General features: G+C 52.1%; 1 long non-coding RNA gene across 2 annotated transcripts; it reads left to right on the plus strand.

Moving 5' to 3' along the window:
- Positions 1–2,733: 2,733 nt before the first annotated feature.
- LOC119086436 lies at positions 2,734–12,056 on the plus strand. Of its 2 annotated transcripts, XR_005089728.1 has the most exons (5): positions 2,734–2,871; positions 3,147–3,262; positions 8,404–8,489; positions 10,346–10,443; positions 10,908–12,056. It is a non-coding gene; the product is annotated as an uncharacterized LOC119086436 (long non-coding RNA). The 2 variants fall into 2 exon arrangements; XR_005089727.1 differs by lacking the exons at positions 10,346–10,443; positions 10,908–12,056 and having other exon boundaries at positions 8,404–9,564.
- Positions 12,057–21,191: the final 9,135 nt, after the last annotated feature.

Here is a 21,191-nt window from a genome sequence, read left to right on the forward strand (position 1 = left end):
CATTTTTCCAAGTCACGGCTGGCTCTAGACGGTGCCCAACGGGCCATGGCAGCCAGCAGGAAGAGCTGGTGTCAGAACTCTACCAGCCCAAGCTGTGTGAGACCTTTACGTTCAGTTCTACAGCCTAGTTCCAGTGACCCCACTGAACTGAACTACAGCCTAGTCCCGGTGACCCCACTGAACTGAACTACAGCCTAGTCCCGGTGACCCCACTGAACTGACCGATCCCTCGTTTCCACAACACCCCTGGGCCTTGGTTTCGGCACCTTTAAAGAGACGGTTTGATACATTACACTGTCTTCTCTCCCGTTTTTTGATTGCGAGCTTAGCCTGTCACAGCTGGGCCATCTCTCCAGCCCACAGCTGCACTTCCCAAAGCACCATTCGAGAACTTCCTGGAAATTCAAATCCTCAGGTCTCATTCCCACCAAATCAGAGCCCCCCCCCCCCCAGGTGATTCTCATGGACCAGGGTTAGGAGACATACAGATTTCTGTCCAGCCTTGGCATTCCGTTTTGTTTTGCAGTGTTGGGGATTGAACCCGTGGCCTTGTGCACACTAGGTAAGTGCTCTACCCGCAGCCCTAGCTCTGATAGTTAATGATATCCTGTACCTGTGATAACTATTGTGCTCTTCAGAGAGGCTAACACCAGCAGAGCTTTCGGATGACCTGAACTCAGCCTGTGAGTCTGTTGTATTCCGGAATCTGCTCCGGGCTCAGGCTTCTGGTTTCTGTAAATGGTCTGGGATCTCACAGCTCAGGGGAACCTGGCCAGGCAATCTGCAGGGCCTACCACACGGCTACACTGGCAGGCTCTTATCTCCATCCATCAGATCCTAGGGAATTTCTGAGATGGCGAATGTCTAAGAAGACCATGCTGGCTGTAAGGGTCCCGGGCATTATTGAAAGAATGATTTATTTAAAATTCATTTCCTGCCACCAGCTTCTGCAAGGAGAAGGTCCCCTGCAGAGACACCAGCTGTGAGGATGTGGCTACTCTACAGGGAACTTCTGTGTGCAGGAGGGCTGCTGGGAATTCTGGAACACATCTTCATCTTCCTGGCTTAAAGCCAAACCCTGGGTCTAGCCACAGTGACATCCTCAGACTGTCCCAGCACAGCAGACAGGGTCGTGTGGCTGGTGTTTAGGGTTTTGCTTTCTACAAAATACAGGCTCGCTTGTATGCTGGAGCTGCAGGACAGATCCAGGTGACAGAGGGCCACGAGGAAGCTGGGTCCGGGATCTGGCGAGGAAGAGAGACTACCGGAAGGGGCCAGACCGTCTAAGGCCTATGCGGGCCACACCCGCCATTCTGCCATTCTTCCAATGGCTGCAAGAGCTACTCTTGGTGGGATGAGAAGAGCTGCCCGAAGCAGACCCAGAGCTACGTTTCCCACCAAGCCAGAGAGCCTTTAGAACAGCGGCAGGCTTATCTTCCCTGACAACGGAGTCCCTGGAAATCTCAGCGACCTGAATGAAGGTGGCAGCGAGCTGCGGATGTAGCAGAGGGAAGGAAGAGGGTGAGCTGGCGGACACATCTGTCACAAATCATGGGGAAAGGCTCACACAAAAGCTCGTTTTAGACCCAAGCCTTCAGGTCTGTTTTGGGAAAGTTGAGTAATCACGTAATCCTGCCCACCAGGAGAATTTTTTTCCTGCCTGCTTCCAAGCCGGGAGTGAGAAAAGCTCTGTACTCTCTTAAAGGGGAAAGCCACCTTGGTTCGACGTCCTTTGGCTCACTAGGGGCTCAGGTTACGAGCTATGGGCACTTGAAGCTGAGGCAAGAAAGGGCAGAGGCAGCTTTGCCCCCATAAGGGGATCTTGGTCTGGTCCTGGAGCAGCCAATGGGCCTGCAGAATCTGAGCAAGCGTGCCTGTGCAGGATCCCCAGGAGACTCCAAGACCTGGCCTGTCGCCTGTCCCATTCTCTGGGAATCGAATGAAGCAGCCTGCCCTTTATCGCCGCCAATTTCCCATTCAGATGACTCGGGTGGGGGTGAGGAGTGCACACACTTGGTCTAGGAAGGGTCCTTGTTGGGGGTAGAGGCTTCTCAATGCAGTGGCCCAGCACACAAGCAAACACGCAAACACACACACACACACACACACACACACACACACACACACACACACACACACACGCTGACCCCCGTGGTGACTTCAGTCACTATACCTGCAACATAGAAACAGTTGCAGATGAAGTCCAGAGCTCCTACAGTTCACAGCTGGGAAAACGGAGTGTGACCGCTCTAGGACTGAGACATCGGTATCCTTAATCCTCTATCATTTCATAGCCGTGTTCACTTGGTCCGGTGGCAGGGGAGGAGGGACATATAAAAATACATTTTACAAGTCATACTACAAAAGAAGAAATCTGACCACAGGGACAAGAGAAACCACTGTCTAGATGTTCAAATCGGAACAGTCAGTCCCTCCCAGAGGAGTCTGTTACTGCAATGCCCTGGCACTAGTTCCTTCCTGGCCCCTCATTTCCATGAGGTATGGTAAATGGCAGGTAGATCCTAGGGCAGTTTTCTGGACTGCTTTAGGCTAGCTTCTCCTTTCTCCCAGTCTCCTAAGTGATGGACCACCTCCTAAACCTGCCTCCCCACTCATCCTCGTGACCCTGAGTCACAACAGCCATGAGCTATCTCTTTAAGAGAGTGGCCTGACAGTTTGTTTACCAGATTTGTTTGGGTCTCAGTAGGAGGGAAGAAGAAAGGTAAAAGCTGATTGGGATGCTAGAAGGAAAGAGGCCGGGAGTGGGGGAGAGCAGAATGCAGAAAAAAGGGAGATTAGAAAAGCTGGTCCAGAGGGAGAATTTCTTTTGGCAGCGAGGATTCCAGTTCCCCAAGGGACAGTTTCCATTGAGTAAGTTAATCAGCAAAGGCGTAGGTTGGATCAGACACAATTCCCTGAGTCCAGCTGAAGGAGACCAGGGCGGCGCTGCCAGCGCCCTGATGCTTGAGGCTGAGGCCGCTTTGGAGCAGAGGAGCCTAGTGTAGCCGTGATAACACTGGCCTTGGAAAGCAGCCAGGGTTCCCCAGGCATTGCATTGCAGGAGAAGATAAAAGCTTCCCCCGTGGGCTCTAGGCATGGGCTTCAGGGCATCTAAGCACCCTGTAATGTGTTGCCTTTTTTTGTAGGGGACACCTGTGAACACAGGTCTGCAGGAGCCCTGTGTTGTTGGGACCCAGAAGATGTTTCAGGGGGTGAGGTCATGCCCTACTCAAGCCTGCCATGTGAGGTACCTCTCCTTTAGGTGAGTCTGTTCCCGGGGGGACAGGGGTGCTGTGGCTGCTGATCAGACAGAGAAATGACAGAATGGGATCTGCCCTTCTGGAGGCCCTAACTGGTCTGGGCAGGTCAAGGAAGAGGGGTGTTTGAGTTCAGAGTCCAAAGACAGGGCTGTTGACACTGAGCTCACAACATAAGGAGTTCCACACCCAGCCCCCAGCGCCCCCCCCCCACTTGCTCAGTCCTTCCTGGATGGATGGCTCCACTGTAGACACGGATCTACCCTCTTGGGCTCTGTGCAGGTAATCTTACGAGGGTGGCAGCCCTGGATCAGGCTAAGGATGCTACTGTCCAGCTTGGCCCTGGGACAGGCAGAGGTAGCCAGGCCCTTGTTGGGGAACAAGTGAGCTGGGGCACTCTTGGGGCTTTCTTGTCATGTTCTGTGGACCTGGGGATCTTCCTGGCTCTCAAGCATCCCCTAGCAGGGGAGACTCCCAGGCTCTTGGTCTGGGTGTTAACATCTCCTGGTCACATCTCCCACTCCTCAAAGCCCCTCCCTCCTGGAGGAGGCTGCCTTGGTCTCCACTGCCACACCTCACTAGAGAAGCCCCCCACCTAGGGAGAAGTTTCAACTGCGCCATTCAGCATCACGCATCAGAAAACGGAGGCATTATTTTGCCTCTGGAAACTCAAGAGGAAACACACCACATACTTGGTTTGGGGGCTAGGACCAAAGGACTGCTGCTGGATTTTGCCCATTTGGCAGGAAGCCTGTGCCACATACATGCCCTCTGTCACTGGTCAAGTGTTTGTTTGTCAGGCGCACGGGCTTGGACAAAAGGCCAATGGAAGAGCTATCTGCCTGGCCATAGCCCCGGGGAAGATGGGAAGCTGGTACCCAAGACTGACCAACCTCCCTGGTGAGCTCTCCACCCAATCCAAGTCAGAGGGAAGAGTTTACAGGGGACGGAGCGGTCAGAGGCAGGCCAAGGGCCTGTGGGTCACCGCCCTAGAAAGAGCAATGGCGGAATATCACAGGCAGAGCCAGAGTCATGCCTAAAGACTCGGCGCTTCAGAGGCTGAGGTGTGAGGATAAGGAGTTGAAGGCCAGGCGGGCCTTGATGACATGGGAAGTTCGAAGCCAGTCTATACAAGGAGACCCGGCTTCATTATAACAAAAACAAACAAACAAAATAACACACCAACAAAGGAAAACCCCACCACGGTCAAACCCAAGTGCCAAGGGCTCCAGAAACCGTCCCACTGTGCTTGGCAGGAGGCAGGCTAAAAGTGTCCTTAGGTTCCCTCCTTCCTGCCTCGTTTTCAAGGTGGTCCTCTTAGATTGTCCCTAGCTCCATAAACCAGCCTGTGAGTGTGTGTGTGTATGAGTGTGTGTGTCTGTGTATGTGTGTGTGTGTCTGTGTGTGTGTGTGTGTGTGTGTCTCTCTGTGTGTGTATACATGCACACTGGAGGAGAGCAGGCTGGTGGGGGCCAGGGGGAGCATCCGTTTGTCCAAACAGACCTCCTGAACGCTTTTAAGGGCCTACAGTTAGATGAGTAAATATTTTCCCTTTCAGATGAAAGGGTGCAATCACACTCCTCCCCCTCCCCCCGTTTTTTAATTACTTTAATTAGAAAAGATTGCCTTAATCTTTTACTTATCTGCACTATTGTGGGAACTGCCAGAAAATGAAGTGCAAGGAAAACAGGTGGAGTTTGACCTTTGCCCTAGGCATCTTGAATTTCTTCTCCACTGGTAATTAAGAAGAATCAGGGGAAGTTCCTTGTAGACTCTAGGAAACAAAAACACACAGAGAAGAGTAGATACAGGGCATGCTTGCTACACACACACACACACACACACACACACACACACACACACCACACACCTCTCCTGCCCACATATGTGTCTGAATGGAAAAAAGGGGACTCTAATATAGCAAACTAGAATGTTCTAACTTTGAGGGCAGCGTTCCGGCTTTCAGCCTGAGGTGGTTTAATGAGTTTCCCAGGGTGGCCCAAAATGATTAATTAAGCAGACAGCCCCCTCCTGGCCACCACCCACCCACCCCCGCCAGCCCCCTCCCCAAACAACGGAAACCGTAACCGTCTGTTTGGGGAGAGAACAACAGGGCCCCTTGACTCCAGAGGCCGTTGAGGACGTGGTGGTGTAAGAACAAGGAGCCCCAGATAAGGACAGTAGCAACGGCCTGTAACAGCCACCAAGGTTCCTTCTGTCCCAGCCCTGGCTGAAAGGTCTTGATCTGGCCACCGGCTTCCCCGTATCTCACTCTGTCCTGGTCCCAGAGCACTCTTGACAAGATGTTGGAGCAGGCAAGCTTGTCTCCAGTCCCCATCCCTCTCAGAGGCCCTACCTGTGGCCATTCCTGGACTCCCTGGTGGACACTAGGAAGGGCTTCTGGTGTCCACCTGGGTTGGACAGACATGGACTATGGATGACAGTGACAGAGCCAAGGTTTGGGGGGTTCACCTCTGTCTGTGTATTCACTCTTAGCTGCTGGGCCCAGCATTGACTGTTCAGTGTTAGCAAAGGCATCCCATGTTCCCAAGGCAGAGGGGACAGTCCTGGAAAGACAGGCCTGACACCAGGCCCGCTCTGGAATCCCCACAGCCTGCTCTGGGAGGCCAGCTGGAAGGTAGGCAGTTCCGTGCTGAGGGAAACTTGCTCCCTGGAGGCTTCTTTCCAGAGGCACCTCGGGGCTCTGCCTCTGCGATTTAAACCACTAAATCGCTGCTTCTCAGACCACTTCGGGTATGTTACTAGGAAAGTGCCTCAAGATTTCAGCCGGGGTGCAGAAGGCTGACTCCTCTTCCCCGCCGAGGCTGGGTGTTCCTTTCTAGACGGTGGAGCCTCCCTGAGGCTGTACCACAAGCAGAAACACCCAGCTGGGAGCTGACTGCACTTTGGCTAGAGCCCTGGAAGCAGGCCGTGGGGAGGCCGCAGAGGCCTAGAGGGATGGGAGAGGCGAAGGTGAGGAGTGGGCGGAGCCACCAACCCTGTTTTCCTTTCTGAAGCTTCCAGGTGCTTGGGAGGGATTTCCAGCTTGGCGTTCACGCCACTGTCTGTACTGTGTGTTTCTCCACAGGTGTTTGTCTACGCGTATGTTCCACCCATGTGGCTGATCATGCCTGCAGGCCTCTCTCTGTCTCTAAACTCATGCCCGTTCCCCCCAGAAACATGACTTCAGTCCCTGCTTTGTGTGAGCATTCTCCCCTCAAAGCACTTACTAAAATAAACCTGCTCCCAACGCTTTAACAGCCGTCCCCCCACCCCCTTTCTGTCCACAGCACAGGCACTAACACCAGCGGGTCTCCACGGTCAATTTAGGAAGCTTGGGAAAATATTGCTTATAATTGAAAGTCTAAAAGCAGCCTCAATTAGGGCCGTGTTAGCCCTGCCAGGCCTGGTCCCAAATCCTGCTCGGCAGCATTCCTGTCCTGGCTGGAAAAGGCCTTTGATTTGCACCAAATGTTCGGTGGCCAGGCTGGAACGGCGCGGCATCTTGGCTCTGTTGGTCTTGCCAGCTGCCCAGGGCACTACTAGCCAGCATGAACCCTAAGGCCTGAGACCCAACCCAAGACATGGTCTTTGTCAGCGTAGGCCCCCATCTCCCAGCCTCCCGAGTAGCTCGACCATGGTTGTCCAGCGCCTCTTTTTGAAGGGCCAGGCCTTCCCATCTACAGGAGAGATGGCGGCCCGAGTCCACTCTAGCATCCCTCCTTGGCCAGAGGCCAGGCCTACTGAGGATGAGACGTAAGCAGTTCATGCTCCAAGGGAGGCTGGATTGGAGGGCGCAACAATCAGCACCCAGTTCTCCTTCTTACTCCCACACCCACCTCAGAGAACGCAACAGGAGGTCTCCAGCTTGGAGCAGAAGGGCTGGCTGGGGCGGGAACGGGATGGGGTGAGGTGGGCATAGATAGGTTCAGCACCTGACCTGGTACCCTCTGGGACTGCAAATGCACAGCTTAGCTAACGCCATGCTCCGGGACTCTGTTCTGCCCTTGTGTTTGTGAGGGGGAGGCTGCTGAGGGCAGAGGGTGCTGCCTCCTCTGGGAGTGAAGGCTCAAAGGGACGCTGGCAAGGGTAGGTGGATAGAGAGGTTCTAAGTTGACCCCAGAGCAGTACTGTTCCTCTCAGCACATTGACATGAGCGCATGGCCGCAGCACCCACGGAAACACTCAGACACACACCAGAGAGTTCCCCACCCTCTGTTCTATCGCTGACTCAGAGTGACTCCATTCACAGTCACAAAGGAGCCGCTTTAAGATTTACAGACTCTGCCACAGACACTCTTGGGCCCCTCCGGGTCTACCCGGTCTTCTGTCGTTCTCCAGCCTGGGTCCCCTCTAGTGCCCGGCTGAGTAGGGGAAGAATACTGCAGGCCCAGTTTGTCCTCCAACCCACTGGTGACATCTGGACAAGTGGGACAGAGTTGGAGATGCCTCAGGGAGTTGGCCTAGGGCTCCATCCATCCCGGTGGACCTCTGAGGAAGGCTGAGGCAGAGCCAGGCCCCAGCAGCTGGGGAGCTGGGAGCGGCAGGGGAAGGGTTACAGGGCAGGCGAACTAGAAAAAACAATTACTAACGGGAAAGGCAGTGCATTCCAGCCCTGCTTAGCTGGGCCGCCAGGGCCGTGGGTGGTTCTTGGATTATGCATTTCCTTGAAAACAAAAAAAGGCGAGTTCAGGGCAGTTCAGCTGTGCCCTGGATCTCACTCTGGGCCTTTGTTTCCAACCCCCTCAGAGCCCCTCAGTGCCAGCACACACGCACACAGAGTCCCTCTGGCTCCACCAAGCATCCACTGGGACAGTGACAGCATTGGAGCCTCCGAAAGCCGGCAAGCAGAGTGGGAGAAGGGATACTGAAGAAAACCCAGGATGCAGAAGGGGCCAGGGGACCATGTGTGCAGGGGCCGGCCAGCTTGATCCACAGTGAAGCTGTGGAGACTGGTTTTTTTGGTCTGATCTCTTCCCACAGCCATGTGGAGTCTCTCCTTGTGCCTGGCCCAAAGCTAACCCCTTGAGGGACTCACTGTCAGGGGACCCTAGTTTCTGTACTTAGGGACAAAGAGACTCACTCCCTAAGCCTTCCTGACAAGCCTGGTTTTACCCAAAACAACCCAATTTTTTTTTTTTTAAAGGGCCAATGAGATGACTTATCAGGAAATGGAGATTGCTGTGTAAACCTGGCAACCCAAGACCAGTCTCTGGAACCCATGAGAAGAAGGTAGAGGAGAGATCCAGACTGACCGCCATGAATGTTGTGGCATGGGCACCTAGCCACACCCAAAAATAAATGAATGAAACAACAACAACAATAACCCAAATTTACGCCTGGGTTGTGTGTTACGAAGGGCCAGATGCCTGGCAACAAGGCCTGCCAGAGGATGACACTGACTGGGACCACAAAAGAAGTCTTAAGGGCGTGGCCGATGGCAAGGGTTGGGAAGCATCCATGGCCTCCTTTGTTGGATGGACAAAGGCCCCCCCTCGCAGACAGCTAACCTTTTGGGAGGAAGTTAAAGAAGCGATGTAGCGGAAGAGGGCTAATGCAGAGTGTGACCCTCCAGGTGGTGGGGATGTCAGGGGCACCCTAGGCCTGGTCTAGAGAGGGGTTGGCCAGGATGGGTGGAGGCTGGGGGGAGCAGGGGGACCAGCCTGTGCAAAGTCACAGAGATAGTGAGAATGGAGATGCCGGGTTTATAAGAAGTCCCCCAGGCCCGAATCAGTGGGTGGGGCCAGAGTAGGCCCAGAGAGGAGGCTAGAAGAAGCATGGGACCAGCTCACAGAAGTCAAGTTCTGCCTCAGAAGCCAGGGATACACAGGCTAGGCAAGGCCTGCCAGGGCCTTGAGGGAAAGGAGGAGAGGCCTCGAGTTTTAGACAGGCTGCTCTCCTGGAAAGAGCAGCAAAAGCTGGTGGAAAGGAAGACATGACCGAAGTCATTCAGGCATGGTGGTAGAGGCCTGTAATCCCAGCTACCAGGGAGTCCTGGCAGGAATATCACACATTCAAGACCCATGTGGGCTACAGAGTGAATTCAAGGCCAGTCTGAGCAACTTAGTTGAGATTCTGAATCAAAAAAAATAAAAAGTGAGAGCCAGTAAAACAGTTTTGTTGGTAAAGTGCTTACGGCATAGGAATGAATCGCTGAGTTTAACCCCTGGGCACCCATGTCAAAGCTAGCCATGGTAATCCCATCCCTGGGGTTCTCTGGCCAGACAGTCAAGATGGATGAGGAAGCTCCAGGTTCAGTGGCAGGCTGTAATCCAAAATACATAAGTAAATGAACAATAAGGCAGATCCCAGCACTCGGGAGGCAGAGGCAAGCAGATCTCTGTGAGTTTGAGGCCAGCCTGTATCTACAGAGTGAGATCCAGGACAGCCAGGGCTACACAGAGAAACCCTGTCTCAAAAAAACAAACAGACAAAAAAGTTAGGGATTGTGGGAAGATGCAGGGACAGATTATAGAGGGAATAGAGGAGGCTTATGATGAACTCACTGAGGGGATGAGGACCGAGTCAATGTCAAGGATAGATCCTAGGATTATGATCCTTTCGACTCAGTGGCAAACGACAGACAGGAATCAAGAGGAAGAGGAGGATTCATCAGCTTTGGCTCCCCATCCCACTGGATGTTAGGGATGTGGTTTTGGAGAAGTCTGACACCAGACATCAATGTGCTGGGGAGAGGTAGGAAAAGGGGCAGGGCACGGAATGCACCCCTGCTAAATTTGAGCTTCGCGTGACCCCCAGATCCCCCCACCACGTCACTGTGGGAGAACGCAATTAGCCCTTGCTGTCAGGGGAAGTGGGGAGCTTGCACCAAGCTTCCGAGGGGATGGCTTTGTTTGGTATGTGGTGGTGTGGCTTAGATGTCAGAGCAGAGGCAGGACTGGAGGGCCATCCCAGATCTGAAGAGGGCCAGGCCCAGCCTCGGCTCAGAGACACATCCGGGAACCCCTGGGAACAGGCCCAGGCACCCTAACCAAGCAGCCGTGTGTACAGAGGTAGCTCTTTCTCCAGGGCTGTCACTCCAGGCCCTGCCTCGTCCAAGTCAGGCCCTTATTTCTTTTCCATGGTAGGATCTCCAGAGATGAGTGCTGAGTGACAGGGAGAGGCGACTTGAGGCGGGCACCGCGCTTCCTGTCCCCCTTCCTGACATTGTGTGAAGAGGACACTTGTAAGTTCCCGCTTGTTGTTTTCCTCTGCACTTTTTTTTTTATTTTTTTAAATGCCACACACCAGCTCGTGCAGGCAAAGTGGCCACGGTCCCCAGGAATCACTCACCAACTCTCAGCCCTTCTCTGAGGCACCCGATAGCATTTTAGATGTCCTCTTGTTTGCACGCTACCCAGATCCCAGAGAACACCCCGCCCCACCCCATCTTTTACCAATCCTCCTCATCCCATTCAGGCATGAGGCCTGTCACCAGAATTCCCTGAAGGAAGTGCAGGGAGAGGGCTGTAAAGACTCTATTATCTCTCTCCCTCGACTCTCCAAATGTCTTCCCTAAGGCCAGTGGCCACCATAGTAGCCTGTTCCGTCCCACAGGTCTGCGCCACCCAACATCGCCTTTGAGTCCTTGCCCAGGACACCCTCACCTCAGTTTCTCATCGTAGCTCCTCCCTTTCCTTCCCTCCTCAGACTGTGTAGTGACTGAAGCGTGGACAGAGACTCCAACCTTGAGCCCGGCCGTGAGCCTGCCCATCTAGAATCATCACACACCAATTCTGAATGACAGAGGAGCATTTGAGGCATACCTAATGGGACAGCAGGGGGGCTGTGAGGCCCTGGGGAGAGCTGCCTGGGGGCCTGGAATACATTAGGTGGCCCGGTGTTGAGAGAGAAATGGACATTGCAAGGTCGGCATGTTCTCTGATGGACGGAGCAGAGGCTCAGAGGTCCAGGGAGAAGGGCACATCCCAGCCCACCGATGGGTCTAGCCAGGGAGATGGGGTAGCCAAGGACAGATCCAGGGCTGACTGAGATCTATGTTCCTCCCTTCCAGGGCGGTCATCTCTCATCTTCTCCCTCCACGCAGCTAACCCAGAGTTGTTCCGACCTCAGGCCCAGGCCTCCAGGTGTGCCTCATCTCCTCCTCTGGGCTCCAAGGACAGAGTTCCAAAGGCAGAGGGCCCCACTCCCGACCCAGCTACCACCCCCGCAAACCGGAAGACAGGAGCTCTTTGCCCAAAATGAAGTCTGAAGCCCCCTGGCCAGCATCTCCACCAGACTGTCTCGTAATCCCATGGACTCTGCCTCATCTCCCAAGGCAAGATTTGGTGCTGGGATGGAGGACGGAGCGGATGCTGCAAACAGGCGTTGGTTTGGATTGAGTCACCCCACGCTGGTGTGAGAGACAGCTCTCCTTGAGATTCCAGACACACCTTTGTTCCTCCTGCCTCGGGCTTCCGTAAAACTGGGATTTAAGGTGAAAACGGTGACTTCTGAACTCGGCTCTCCTGTCTTATGGGGAAAGCAGAGCCACGGCAGCAAACCCCTTTGGATACCCATGTACGCAGTTGCTCCTTGGTGCCCCATCCATGCACCCTAGAGGAGTTACCATGCCTCTCCCCACTCAAGCCTGCCAGCTCCCACGGACCTCCTCTGCAGACTCTTCAAGGTGACCTCTGTCTGGAGATGAGGACAATGTGCCTGTCTGTTTTTCAAATATTTGGAGCCTGCTAAAGACCAACACATTTTTTAAAGTGTGTATAATTTGAGGGCAATTTGATCCATATGTTTCTGATTCCCTTGCACTCAAATAATCAAAATATTGATTTTTAAGAGCCATTTGATGTCTAAGGAACCTTTTTAATAAGCTTTTAAAGCTCTTTAAACCCGGAGCCTGGAGCCGGTGCCAGGGCCCCAGCTGTCCCAGGGCCAGAGCACGCCAGCCCCCTCCCCCAGGTCAGAGCCGTTTGGACCTCAGTCTTCCTTCTCTTCTGCATGCCCAACCTCTGCCTGACCTCCCTGTCTCCCCTAGAACCACCCAGGGGCCCCAGTGACTTCCCTACACCCCCGCCTTTCTCTTCATAGACTTCCCTCACGCTTCGTCAACGCAGCTGTGAGCCACAGGACCAAGAGGGACAGCCGTGGTATTTATTTACTTTCGAAACTGCGTAGCATTTTATTGTAGAATGTGCTAGGATGGATCCCACCAACCCTAGTGAGGGGTGTTCAGGCCATGTCCCGTTGTATACCTCTGTGCATGTGCCTGATTATATCTTTTGGATACAATTTCTAGAAATAAAAACACTGGGTCAAAGAGGACACACCTTCATGTCTCTTTACCCACAGCGTTTTTTCCCTGAGAGACCGGTTTACACTTCCACGGATCTCCCAACCCCCTAGTAGACATTCAGTGTGTGTGTGTGTGGGGGGGTGCTGTCTCCATATGCTTGGTTTCTTTTATGCTTTCCCTTAACCCATGATGTCTTCTTCCTTCTCTTCCTTTGTCCATCTGACTTTGGTCCGCATCGCAGGGTGTGTGTGTTCAACAGCGCCGGTCTTCTTTCCCATTCATGTTATTTAGCGTCTATCTTTCCTGCTAAGACCTCAGCTCCAAGAAAGCAGAGATGGGATTAATCTGCCTCCCGGAGCCTCTGGCAGGCCTCACATACCGCCGATGGCCACGGACTATTCCCTGAATCGGGAGGAAGAAGAGCGAACAGCCTGCATCGATTAGGAGGGGTGAGCGTGAGTCGATCCTTGTCACCCTCAGAGGGACATCTGTGCCCTTGAGGAGAATCAAAAGGATACCAAGGCTCAAAGGATAAGTCCTCTGAGTGAGTCCTGAAGTTTAAAGATGACAGTGTGACTGTGGTACCCCTGTGTCCACGCTGGTGTGTGTGATTACTCTGGTGGGGACATCCTCTGGCCACCAATCACAGCCAGCCAGGCCATTCGCTGATGCTCATGCCACCAGCTGTGATTTGTTCTTCTGCCTTCAGATCTTTTCGCCTTAGGTCTTCAATCAGGGGACCCAGGGCCTAGAGACAGAAGCAATGTTCTTCCTCCCGGCACAGAAACCTTGAAGAGCCACGATTCCACAGGTGACAGGAAGGGTCTCCTCATGGCTCTGCCTTAGAGAAACCCATCCCTGGACACACAGCCCTCCATTCCTGGCACAGCCTGGAGACTGGTGATAGTTACAGATCACAGATCCTCCAGAATCGTCCCATAACCTGAAACCCCAGGAGGAAGAACAGCCCCGGGCTCTAGATGGTTTGACTTCTTGAAGACCAGGAAGAGGTAGTGGCCTCTCTGTTCTCTCCTCCAGGCCTTCTTCAAGTTAAATCTATTGACTTCAACCCCCAGATGACTAGTATCATGAGAGTCCAGGCTGGGGGATCTGGGCAGACAGCACCCTAAAAAGACCATTGTTGGAGCTCAGGGTGAGAAGTTGGCTGAGATGCTAGGCAGGAAGTGCTTTGAGAAACACAACACTTGACCCCTACGTACCCACCCAGCACACACCCATTCCTCAACTTTAGTCACTTGTGACACTTCCTATCCTCATGGTTCATTTTGGGAGGGACTCCACAGCTCTATCAGAATGGAACCGCTCCTGGTTATGTGTCTGTGTGTATGTATGTATGTATGTATGTGTTCATGTACGCTGGGTTGTGTGCGTGTGTACATTTGTGTGCGTGCAATGGCATTTAGAATTTAAGTTCCTGGAGTACAATAATCAGATAGTGTGTTTCCCTTGAGTCTCCCACAGTTCTTACACAGGCCTACAGCTGCTATTCAGTAAACACGTGAATGAACGAATGAATGAATGAATAATGAATGAATCACAGACCTTCATACCTCACCTCTGCCAGACTGTATTCTCTGAGAAGAGGGTTAGCCTGGACTCTGGGAGTTGTACCCTTGCAATGTCCCAGCTGTGTCTGTCGTGGGTGGGTCTCACTCACTCTGTTTCCCAGTGCTCATTGTTATATGGAGAAGGGATCAGGTCAAATGAATTGTTTTCTTTTTCCCTTCGACTCTAGAGACAGGATGGTCGTGATTCCCTCACGAGGCCTGTTCCTCCTTGCGGCCTGCTCAGTCCCTTCAGATGCAGAGCTCACCAGACTTCTGAAGCCCCCCATCCATTTGTAGTGGGACCTTCTGCCCTCCTCCCTCCTAGGGCTCGGGGCTGTTTTGTCAAAATTCTCCAGGAACCGAGGAAAAGCACAGTGGCTTCGGCTAAAGCCCGGTGGGCAGGTCTCTGTGAGGACAGGGATTATGTTTGTCTCTGTTGATCTACCCTGCAGTCCAGGCTGTCTGGGAACGGGCTTCAAGTTCTCTGGGGTTGATCCTCCAGCATCTGTTTCCATTACCATCGCATTACCCGGGTGCCGCGTTTAGCATCCCCTCTGGGGTACCTTTGCAAAGCAGAGCAGACCCAAAAAGAACAAAGCAAATGTTGGTCCAGGCCGATTCTAAGTAAATTAGCTTTTCCCTCCAACAGACCCAGTGTGCGAAGGGGGAGGGGAGCCCTGTGACTCTCGGGCCGGGCCAGGCCCCCTGCCAGACTGCTCCACACCGGGGCTGGAAGATCATTCCCAACAGTGGACAGGGAATCGGTCGAAAGCCGCTCAGCCTCCCTCCCTCCCAACCCTGGAGCCTGTCAGGCTTTGACAGGCTGATAGTGATGGGTGCGTGGATTGATCTTCAGAGGATTATCTGGATTTAGAAGAGTTACTTAGGGGTCAATAAGTCTGAGAGTACCAAAGCTAATTCCCCACAGCAGAGGTGGGCGAGGGGACTCTGTTGGTGAGTGACCCTTTTCTCTTAGAACTGCTTGATGACCTGGGATACCCAGTGACTCTCAACAGAGTCTTATTCTGGACTCCAAAATCAGCTTTGGGCTTCTGGATACCATTTCTTTTGAACACCACAGTAGCAAGAATTCTGATCTTATGTAGAGAGTAGACAATGCCCTTTCAAGCAATTTATGTGATATTTGTACAGTATTTTTTTAACCCCTTACATCCTAAAACAGAAAAAAGACTGATGTTTCCACGTTCTGTCAGAACAATATTTTATTTAAAAATATAAGTCAAGCTGGATATGGAGGTGCATAACCTTTAATCCCAATTCTCAGGAGGCAGAAGAAGGCAAATCTCTGTGAGTTTGAGGCCAGCCTGGTCTGCACAATGAGTTCTAGGACTACCAGGTTTACACAGAGAGATCCTGTTTCAACACACACACACACACACACACACACACACACACACACACACACACACCATCCATCCATCCATCCATCCATCCATCCATCCATCACCCATCAAAGGCTTGAAATTGTTCAGGGATTGATGAAAATGTTGGAAATAAGACTGGCCTGTAGGTTGAATACTTCAAAGTATTTGGGTCTATCTGCTTCTAGCAAGGCAGATCCTAGCATCCAAGACGATAGCCTGAGAACTAGGTAGGCTGGGTACCAATTCATAGAGAGAGACAGACCTCTGGAGTTTATCTTACTGTTCCAAGGTCAAGGGCAGGGCTTGGGGCCAGAGATACTGATGTACATATGAAAGTTCCACCAACCTTCCTAGGGAATACCGTTTGCTCTCTCTCCATTGCCTGGAACTTGGGAGGTGGGTGGACGGAGGACACACTGAGCTGGCATCAGTGTCCTGTCTAGTGACTGTGTCAGCAAAAGAAACAGACGAGTCACTGGAGCGGCAACCGGGCCTTTCCTAGCAGGAAACACGAAGCTGAGTGGCTCTTTTATGATTTCCAACAAAAAACCATCTTCAGCAAATCTGAAATAAACATGTGAACAAAAACAAAAAAGAGAGCGTGGTCATGTCCCATCACAGAGGACAACTGTATGGAATGCAGTGGAGGTTTGCAGCTGGCCTCGAGATCCTGACGTCTGTCCATACCTCACCTTGGCTGTTTTGGCAAGATGATGCCGTCAGGTGAGGTGTGTTCTAGCGCAGGGTTCCGTTAGCGTCAGCCTCCAGGCCAATCCTGGCTCAGGTCCTCTTCAGTAAACAAGGCTCACTGGCCCACAAACTTCAGGCCTATTTTTATTTATTTAGTTTTTGGTTTTTAGAGACAGGGTTTCTCTGTGTAGCTTTGGACCTTTCCTGGAACTCACTCTGTAGACCAGGCTGGCCTAGAACTCACAGAGAACCATCTGCCTCTGCCTCTCGAGTGCTGGGATTAAAGGCGTGGGCCACCACTGCCCCAGGCCTATTTTCTTAGAACTGCATGTTGATACGTCACACCAGGGTGGCAGAGTTCAATGTTAGGAAGAGAGCATGCGGCCCACAATGCCTAAACTATTGAAAATCTGGCCCTTCACTGAAAAAGTCTGGTGACCCCAGGTCTAAGGTCTCTCCAGATGGACACTGCCAGCAATCAACAGCCCTGTGAAGGAAGTACAAGTGAAAACCCAGCCATGATGAGCCACCCTTTCACAGCTACTAAACTGAGTGACTAAATCAAAGCACCGACAATACCAAGTGTCCACAGGAATCTGGAACAACTAGAGTTCTTACATACTGCTGGGACATAAGTTAGTATAACTGCCTTAGAAACTTCTTACCTGATTTTACATTATTTATTTTTATGTGCACTGGTGTTTTGCCTGCATATATGTTAGATCTTGGAGTTACAGACAGTTGTGAACTGCCATATGGGGGCTGGGAATCGAACCCAGGTCCTCTGGAAGAACAGTCAGTGCTCTTAACCGCTGAGCCATCTCTCCAGCCCCGAAACTTCTTACCTTTATCTACCAAAACTAAACAGATTCCTTCCCCGTTAGTGTTATTCCATTCCCCACACAAATATCTTACCAACGTTCATGGCAGCACCGTTTGTCATAGCTAAGAACTAGAAGAACTTCAAATGCCCATCAAATTAAAATAGGGAAATTGCAATATATCCGTAAAGTGAAGCACCGTACAACAATAAGACTGTAGGGAAGCACAACTCACACAATGACATGGAAGAATCTCACCCACATAGTTTTGAACAATCACACACAAGACTATAGCATATGGTTTCATTTGGGTGAAGCACCCGGCAGCCGAAACTGTTGTGTGCAAGGTAATGGTTCCCCCAGGCAGAGAGATACAAGGACTGGAAAGACTCAGGAAAGCGGCTTCTGGGGCTCTGGCAATGCCGTTTCTTGAGCTGAATGTAAGGTGCAAATTTGTTCCTTTTATGAAACTTGATTCAGCTACATCTACTCTTATAGTTTGTGCATCATACTAAATGCATGTTATATTAAAAAAATGAAAAGTTTCAAAAATACAGAGGCATGCGGCCAGCCACTTCTTTCCACCCCATCCTTACCCAGCAAAGTTCATTTTTAAGGGAAATGAGTTACAGATGCCGAGGGCTACATCTGCAGTGCCTCCAAGAGGAGGTTAGCTCCCTCCCAGCATTCCCAGATCCAGAAATCACACCCTCTTCTCAGAGGCCTCTTGCCCATTTCTCTGTCTTAGGGGAGGTAGCAATGAGGAGATAAAACCATGTCACGACTGAGAATCCTACGGAAGGGCCTCACTGGTCCCTGGGATGGTCTCCTGCTATGTGGATCATCTCTGGGTGTGCACGCACCGCAACTCGAGTGTTGGACTTGGGCCCTGAAGATGATAGGATGTGAAACCACAGGGCTTTAGCATCAAGCAGACCCACTGTTCATTTCCCACATCCGATTCCTTCCTACCCCTGCTTCCGTCCGTGGCCGGGCTTCTAGGAGTGTAGCTCCGCGGCCTCTCTTGTTTCTAGAGCGTTGGTAGCTGACCCTTGGAAACGCTGACGATGGGGGAATGGAGCACGTGAGAGCACGAGAGTTCTTGGTGACTTGGTTGCGACAAGCCTGGAGTCCCGATCTCTAGAGAGTGAGAGGACCGGGTGGCCTCTGAGAAATGTGAGGATCCCTGAGTTAGGACTAAGGGAGGAGTTCCTTCCAGGCTGTGGTGCAGGGTCTGGGGGAGGGCAAGAGGTCAGATTGTGGTCACAGTGAGATGTCCCAGGGTGCTGTCCATTGTCATCTTCAACAATTGGGTTTGTTTGTTTGTTTGTTTGTGTTTTCAGTCCCTACAGGTCCCAGATGCTTTATTGTCAGAGGACATCGTGGTGGACAGCGCAGCAAATCCATCGTGGAGGAGCAGGTCATCTACCGGCCAGTGGGGTTCAATATTGACCTTAAATTTTTCAAATCACAGCAAGCAAATCCCCAAGTCTGTATTTTGAAATCTGTTGCTATTTCCAGGGCACTCCCACAGCACCTAGACGGCGATTGCCAGAGTTGCGTGGCACGTACCCAGCATCCTCCCCGAGTGCAAGACATGAGTGTACAGATGCAAGGGTGTGCCGTCAGCCCGCAGGGACCTTTCACCGTGAGGTGATTGACACGTGACAAATGGTGAGTTTGAGTGGCACAAGTTAAAACCTAGAGCAGCGAAGGCCCAGAACAGCGGAGTCATCTTGGGGAACGAGATGTCCCCAAAGATGGTGACAGTTTCTACCAGCAGGAGAATCAGAGACGGTCTAACTCGGAGGGTACACACAGAGGATGAATCAGAGCAGATGGGCTGCTTTGCAACCTCACCAGGGAGGCAGGAGACGAGGGCATCAGCCTGCACCGTTCGCACTCAGGGAGACTCTGGCAGGAAACTTATGCTCTAGCACAGGTGCCATGATTGACTATTGAGGGGTCTGTGGGAGGAGAAGGTGACCCAGAGCAGCCTCCATACTCACTGGGCTTATTCCTGCCTTGGGTGCCTTGCTGATGCCAATCCTGTCATGGAAGACCATTCCTTCTTCCCAGATTGCGTTTCTCCCCTTTCTCGTCTCTAATAAAATCCTCTGCAAAGTTGCTCTGCCTAATCCCCCCAATTCTAGCCAAGACACAACCTATTTCTGACCAATCAGGAGTACAAAGAATTTTATGGTGGGGCTCTTGGAAAGGTCATGTTTTCTTGATAAAAATACAGATTCGGCGGATGTGAACTGTTTCCCCTTCTCCCACTCTTCAGGCCTGGAACTCAAATGTGATGCCTGGCAGTGATGAGGCCATCTGTGGTCATGAGAACAGAGTCAAGGAAAGCAGGAGTCTTAATTGTTAGTGACCCGCAAGAGCAGTTACATCTAACCAGATCACCTACGTCTGGGCTTCTACGACTTGAGGAACAACTCTGATTTGTCAGGAGCTTCAGTAACCAAACGTGACTTCCAACTCATTACATGGCAGGCCTGAATGCCTATTTCTTCTTGGCACAAGCACAGCTTGGCACAGCCGTAAAACCCAAGGCAAGGCAGGCAGACAAAATTAACCAAAACAAACAGGCAAACACAAACAAACAAAATCAAGAGCCAGTGATTTAAATAAGGAGATTGATGATGAGAAGTAACCAGAGGCCCAGAGACATGGCCACCCGAGGGCCTGCCTTGTTAGCTGTTCTGAGGGTCAGCAGGCACTCTGCAGTCCTCCAGGGTCAGCTTTTGTCCTTCCTTCTTGCTCTCTTAGGAAGCACAGGATCCCAGGGAGGAGAGGATCCATGGTTTTTATGTTTTGTTCCCATTATAAAGAAGAACTTCTGAGCAAGCAAGCCTCTTCTGACTTTCATTGACTCACTGATCAGAGGTGCCTCTTCCTACCTTAGCCCACTGAGAAAGAATGGGTCACCATCAGGGCAAATGGATGTTGGAGAAGCCATCAGGACCAGAGAAGGCAGGCAGGCAGGGGAGTCTCCTGTTCAAGGGAATTGCATGGGTTCACAGTCTAAAGCAGGAAAAGAAGACCCCTTGGACAGAAGGCAGGCATGGAGCAGAGGCTGAAGGCCACCCCAGAGTTTCTCAGAGAGGCAGCCGCAAGTCTGAAGGTCCAGGGGCCTGATCTTAAAGGAAGGGAGCTCCCTCTCCTTATGACCCCTGGGTCTCTGCTCCTGAGATGAGTGGCTTTGGCAGAATGAGGTCAGTGAGAAGTAGACAACTGATCAGGCCTGTGAGGTCGACTGAAGACAGGGCTGGTCCCGTCCAAGGTGAGGAAGCTCCGGGGATCGCTCTGTACTCCACACCCACATTAACAACAACACCCGTTCGTATGTGTTTCCTGTTTGCAGAACTCTCTGGACAGAAGTGATAGTACCCAGGCAGCGGAGTAAACCCATAAAGGGTGTCAGGCCCAGAGAGCACAGACAAAGGCATTCGCTCCAGAAGGCTGGGGCCTGCAGAGTCCAGTTTGGACCATTGGTTGCCAGTTCAGGGGGACGGACGCAGTGACACTCTGGAGGTTACTCCCGAGGTTTCCTGGCCAGGTAACAGGATTCTCAGTTCTTCAACCTTACTCCCCTTTCTGGACAGTGAGGTGCTTAGAATATACCCCTTTGGGGTTCCTGGGATGACTCAGGGGAACTGGGAAGCCCAACTCATCTCAGTGTTTAAGAGAACAATCGAGGTCATCTCAGTGAATGCTGCTGACGCTTATGGAGGGCAAACTGTTCCCATCTCCAGACTATACCTGAAGGAAGCCTGGGCCCCGGCACAGGCTGCCACCCAGTACCTGGCCACCGCTTCCTCACTGAGTGGAAGTCCAGGCTGGGACCCAGGCCAGGCGCCTCCCCTACTCCCTGGAGGCAGGCGGCTGCTAATGGCTCTCCCCACAAGCTGGTTCATTAAAGATTTATTCTGTGGAGTTGCAATCAAAATAAACAGACGGCCTGAAAGCCAGGGAACTAAAAACCAATTAAGAAGGAATAGAGATGGAAGGGGGTTGGGGGGAAAGAGGAAAAAGAGGCCTGGGCCTTCCAAAGACTCAGTTCCCATGGCAGCCAGCTTCCAAAATAGTCTGGGAATGAAAAATAATGAAAACCACCGGGGAGAGCAAAGCTGTCCTGGCAAGAGAGTCCCGACCTCGGGGTTGGCTAAATCCCCCTGCCCACAGCTCCCAGAGGGCACCTGGTGACCCGG

The sequence above is a fragment of the Peromyscus leucopus genome, chromosome 22 (assembly GCF_004664715.2).
Source record: "Peromyscus leucopus breed LL Stock chromosome 22, UCI_PerLeu_2.1, whole genome shotgun sequence".
Taxonomy (NCBI): domain Eukaryota; kingdom Metazoa; phylum Chordata; class Mammalia; order Rodentia; family Cricetidae; genus Peromyscus; species Peromyscus leucopus.